The sequence below is a fragment of the Lithobates pipiens genome, unplaced genomic scaffold, assembly GCF_037356315.1.
Source record: "Lithobates pipiens isolate NorthernLeopardFrog02 unplaced genomic scaffold, aLitPip1_a1.2 Scaffold_25, whole genome shotgun sequence".
Classification (NCBI taxonomy): Eukaryota; Metazoa; Chordata; class Amphibia; order Anura; family Ranidae; genus Lithobates; species Lithobates pipiens.
In genome coordinates, this window is record NW_027507787.1 from 238476191 (window position 1) to 238482190 (window position 6000).

At 44.5% G+C, this 6000-nt stretch overlaps 1 protein-coding gene across 1 annotated transcript in view; it reads right to left on the reverse strand.

Annotated features, from left to right (window-relative positions):
- The window catches only part of MMS19 (MMS19 cytosolic iron-sulfur assembly component), a gene marked incomplete at its 3' end in the record, with an annotated part of 96655 nt that extends 92534 nt beyond the window's left edge, over window positions 1-4121 (reverse strand). Inside the window, 1 exon segment of the mRNA XM_077455703.1 lies at window positions 4073-4121.
- Between the last annotated feature and the right edge of the window lie 1879 nt (window positions 4122-6000).

The following is a 6000-nucleotide window of genomic DNA, read 5'->3' on the forward strand; positions in this document are numbered from 1 at the left end:
TCCTTTGTGGATTCCATACATGCACCTGCCAATCAAGCACATGTGCAATGCATTGCAATCTTGGTCAGCTTGCCATGCCAAGCTGACCCATAGACGCCAATGTTAAATGTTAATGGACCTGCGCCATGCCAAGCTGACCAAGAATTTCCTTAGCCACCAATGTTAACCACTTAAAGTGGAGTTCCACCCCCCCCCCCCCAAAAAAAAAAAAAAAACACATTTGGAGAAAAAAATTTTTTTTTTTTTTACTCACCTCTAAATGCCTGTTGCTAGGGGGTCCCTCATAGTCTGCCTCCTTCAGCGCCTGGGCTCCTGAGCTCACTTCCCTCGGCGCAGGAAGGGAGAACGCCTCACCCCCCTCCCTCTTGTCAATCATCTGGGACACGTGACCGGTCCCAGATGATTGCACGGCCAGTGACATTGCGCGGCACGGCTCGCGCATGCGCAGTGGGTTCCCGGCTGTGAAACCACAGCTGGGCGTCCACAGATAAAATGCCGGCGCCGCTGAGCGGAGGGTGAGGGAGGACGGGAGGACGCTGAACCCCGGGACAGGTAAGTGTCCGATTATTAAAAGTCAGCAGCTGCAGTATTTGTAGCTGCTGACTTCATTATTTATTTTATTTTTTTTAAATGGGAACCCCACTTTAAGGACCGTGCCTCTTTCTGAGGTTTGGTGTTGGTGGTATTTTTTATTTTTTTTCTCTAACACCCTAGAGAATAAAAAATTGCGCCATGGAATGGCGACAAACTTTTACCCTTAAAAATCTCCATAAATAAAAAATAAAAAAACTACTGGTTGCATTTTTTGAGTTACAGAGGAGGTCTAGGGCTAGAATTATCGCTCTCACTGTGGTGGCGATACCTCACATGTGTGGTTTTAACACCGTTTTCATATGTGGGCGCTGCTCACGTATGCGTTCGCTTCTGGAGCGCAAGCTTATTTATTTTTACACTGCTGTTTTACAAAAAAAAAAAAAAAATTGGATCACTTTTATTCCCTTTACAAGGAATGTAAACATCCCTTGTATTAGAAAAAAAAAAAGCATGACAGGACCTCTTAAATATGAGATCTGGGGTAAAATAAAAAATAAAAAAAGACCTCCGATCTTATATTTACACCAAAACGCAATTTAAAAAAAAATAATAATTAAATGTCATTTGAAAAAAAAGAACACACTTTGGTGGACCAGCAGGGGCAGTGGAAGAGGGATCTGGCACGTTGGTGGAGTGGTACATGGGTGGACCAGGAGGGGCAGTGGAAGAGAGGCCTGGCACGTTGGTGGAGTGGTACATGGGTGGACCAGGAGGGACAGTGGAAGAGGGACCTGGCACGTTGGTGGAGTGGTACATGGGTGGACCAGTGAAAGAGGGACCTGGCACGTTGGTGGAGTAGTACATGGGTGGACCAGGAGGGGCAGTGGAAGAGAGGCCTGGCACATTGGTGGAGTGGTACATGGGTGGACCAGGAGGGGCAGTGGAAGAGGGACCTGGTACGTTGGTGGAGTGGTACATGGGTGGACCAGTGAAAGAGGGACCTGGCACGTTGGTGGAGTAGTACATGGGTGGACCAGGAGGGGCAGTGGAAGAGAGGCCTGGCACATTGGTGGAGTGGTACATGGGTGGACCAGGAGGGGCAGTGGAAGAGGGACCTGGTACGTTGGTGGAGTGGTACATGGGTGGACCAGTGAAAGAGGGACCTGGCACGTTGGTGGAGTGGTACATGGGTGGACCAGGAGGGACAGTGGAAGAGGGACCTGGTACGTTGGTGGAGTGGTACATGGGTGGACCAGGAGGGGCAGTGGAAGAGGGACCTGGCACGTTGGTGGAGTGGGACATGGGTGGACCAGTGGAAGAAGGACCTGGCACGTTGGTGGAGTGATACATGGGTGGACAAAGAGGAGCAGTGGACCTGCTTTCTGAAAGCTCAGACAAGCTGTATACAATTTTGGACTTTGAATGGCTATAGAGAAGAAAAGACTGCAGATAAACAGGTACAAACTCACGAAGGAGGATTTGTTTCATCTCTGTATCTCCTAGGCCAGTCACTTCACTGGGGATATGGAGGGTTTACAACCACTTGAAGGCCAGGCCTTTTTCTGGCACTTTTTGGATGACAAGTAAAAAAAAAAAAAAAAAAATCTGCATTTTTTTTGCTAGAAAATGAACTTAGAACCCCCAAACATTATAGATTTGTTTTAGCAGATTAACCCTGTGAAGTCTGGAAAGGACTTGGTGGTTACTTATAGAGTAAAGCCTGTTGGAATACGTGTCTGGTGAGCGATTTGTGCAACAGATGGTGGACATCGGGTGTGGTGAAGATCACAAAACGGAAGGACGATCTACATCAGGGGGAAGGCAACCTCGGCCCTCCAGCTGTGGCGACACTACAAATCCCATCATGGCCTCTGCCTCTCGGAGTCATGTCTGTGATTGTCAGGGTCTTACAATGTCTCCTGGGACTTGTAGACCAGGAGTAGGCAACCTTGGCCCACCCAGCTGTGGTGAAACTACAAATCCCAGGAGACATTGCAAGACCCCGACAATCACAGACATAACTCCGAGAGGCAGAGGCCATGATGGGATTTGTAGTTTCACTACAGCTGGGAGGGCCGAGGTTGCCTTCCCCCTGGTCTACACGGGAGGCTGCCTTCCCCCTGGTCTACACGGGAGGCTGCCTTCCCCCTGGTCTACACGGGAGGCTGCCTTCCCCCTGGTCTACACGGGAGGCTGCCTTCCCCCTGGTCTACACGGGAGGCTGCCTTCCCCCTGGTCTACACGGGAGGCTGCCTTCCCCCTGGTCTACACGGGAGGTTGCCTTCCCCCTGGTCTACACGGGAGGTTGCCTTCCCCCTGGTCTACACGGGAGGTTGCCTTCCCCCTGGTCTACACGGGAGGTTGCCTTCCCCCTGGTCTACACGGGAGGTTGCCTTCCCCCTGGTCTACACGGGAGGTTGCCTTCCCCCTGGTCTACACGGGAGGTTGCCTTCCCCCTGGTCTACACGGGAGGTTGCCTTCCCCCTGGTCTACACGGGAGGTTGCCTTCCCCCTGGTCTACACGGGAGGTTGCCTTCCCCCTGGTCTACACGGGAGGTTGCCTTCCCCCTGGTCTACACGGGAGGTTGCCTTCCCCCTGGTCTACACGGGAGGTTGCCTTCCCCCTGGTCTACACGGGAGGTTGCCTTCCCCCTGGTCTACACGGGAGGTTGCCTTCCCCCTGGTCTACACGGGAGGTTGCCTTCCCCCTGGTCTACACGGGAGGTTGCCTTCCCCCTGGTCTACACGGGAGGTTGCCTTCCCCCTGGTCTACACGGGAGGTTGCCTTCCCCCTGGTCTACACGGGAGGTTGCCTTCCCCCTGGTCTACACGGGAGGTTGCCTTCCCCCTGGTCTACACGGGAGGTTGCCTTCCCCCTGGTCTACACGGGAGGTTGCCTTCCCCCTGGTCTACACGGGAGGTTGCCTTCCCCCTGGTCTACACGGGAGGTTGCCTTCCCCCTGGTCTACACGGGAGGTTGCCTTCCCCCTGGTCTACACGGGAGGTTGCCTTCCCCCTGGTCTACACGGGAGGTTGCCTTCCCCCTGGTCTACACGGGAGGTTGCCTTCCCCCTGGTCTACACGGGAGGTTGCCTTCCCCCTGGTCTACACGGGAGGTTGCCTTCCCCCTGGTCTACACGGGAGGTTGCCTTCCCCCTGGTCTACACGGGAGGTTGCCTTCCCCTGGTCTACACGGGAGGTTGCCTTCCCCCTGGTCTACATGGACACTTTATTCAGATGCACTTTGTTATACATCACAAAACATTGCACTGGATGCTTTGTTTATGAATTATAGACATTGAAGGAATAGTTTGATTTGTTCGATATGAAAAGTTCTGGCACACAGGAAATCGCAATCACTGGATTTTTACTTTATTACTGTTTGCATTTTGTTTATTTAGTGCAAATTGCTGAACTGTAGCGCACTCACACATTTTGATTTGCAAGGAGTATAGTAGAAGAACTCTTTTCTGCAAGCCTGTCAGCAGATATAAAACGAGATCGGACACTATAAAGAGAATAAAAACGATCGACTTACCCCAGAGACTCCACCACCTGTAACACTGTGAAGGCTCCATCCTTTACACCTGAAAAACACACAGACAGCAAAGTGAGATAAAACTCCACAAGGCACAACAAAGGAGAACGGAGCGATAGTGACAGAGAACAATGTGCAGTCTTAAAAACCTCAATCCCATTTCCACTCGGAGGCAGACCCCCACCCCTTCCACATATTCATAAAGCTTAAAGGGAGAAGTACAGAACGCTCGATTGGCTGTACTCCCCCTATGGACCACAGGAGTGACGTTCGTTCTGCTTTTCTGTGACCAGTTTTCAGCAGACAGCGGGCTGAAGCCCTTGTTGTTTTAACTTTGGATAGTAAAACCATTTTTTTTCTGACAGTAAATCCCTTATACAGCCCACTTCCTGTTTTATTTTTTCGTTATTTTTGTTAAGATAATGACAAATAATAATAAAATTATTATCATTATTATTAAACAATAATATTATTATTATTAACATTATTATTATTAAATATTATTATTAATAATAATATTATTATTATTATTAACATTATTAAATAATAATATTATTATTATTAACATTATTATTAAACAATAATATTATTAACATTATTATTATTAAACAATAATATTATTAACATTAAACAATAATATTATTAACATTATTATTAAACAATAATATTATTATTATTAACATTATTAAACAATAATATTATTATTAAGATTATTATTAAATAATAATATTATTATTAACATTATTATTAAACAATAGTATTATTATTAACATTATTATTAAACAATAATATTATTAACATTATTATTAAATAATATTATTAAATAATATTATTAAATAATAATAATATTATTATTTAATAATAATGTTAATAATATTATTTAATAATAATGTTAATAATAATAATAATAATAATAATATTGTTTAATAATAATGTTATCAACATTATTAAATACTACTAATTATTAAAAATAAATAAAAAAGAAAACAGGAAGTGGGCTGTATAAGGGATTTACTGGCAGAAAAAAAAAATGGGTTTTACTATCCAAAGTTAAAGCGGTCGTATACCCGCTTTTTTCTTACCTGCAAATGAAAAGGCATAATGAGCTAGTGTGCACCGCATACTAGCTCATTATGAAATACTTACCTTAGAACGAGGCCCCGACATCTGGTACGATCCACGCCGAGGGAGCTGACATGTTCCCTCGGCGTTTCTTCTGGGTATCGCGGCTCCAGCGCTGTGAGTGGCCGGAGCCGCGATATCGTCACTCCCACGCATGCGCGCGGGAGATTTCTTCTCGGCAGGGTCCGTCGTCTGCCGGACTTTCAGCCAACAATCCCCTGTGCGCATGCGCCTGTACGGTTTAGGAGATATTTATTTTACCTACAGGTCAGCCTTATTATAGGCTTTCCTGTAGGTAAAAGTCACACAAAGGACTATACAACCGCTTTAAAACCACAAGGGCAGAAAATAGATGGAAAGATGAAAAAAAAAAATGAATTAAGTTCTGCTTTAAGGGTTTGGGGTTCATTATTTATTTATTAATACATATTATTTGTTTATTGTATTTATGATTCTCTTTTAGTGTATTTTACACCTATTCAAAAAATATTATTATTATTTATTTTTGTTGGGGTTATTATCAGGGTGTTAATAATAATTATTATTATTATTATTAAGTAGTAGTAAGTAGTAGTATTAACAACCCAACGAAAATAATAATAAATAACCCTAACAAAAATAAATAAATGAATAATAATAATTTTTGAATAAGTGTAAAATATACTAATAAAAAGAATCATAAATACAATAAAGGAATACTATGTAATAATAAATAAATAAATAATGAACCCCAAACCCTTAAAGCGGATATTAAGTTGATTTTTTTTTATCTTTCCATCTATTAAATCTTCTGCTCTTGTTGTTGT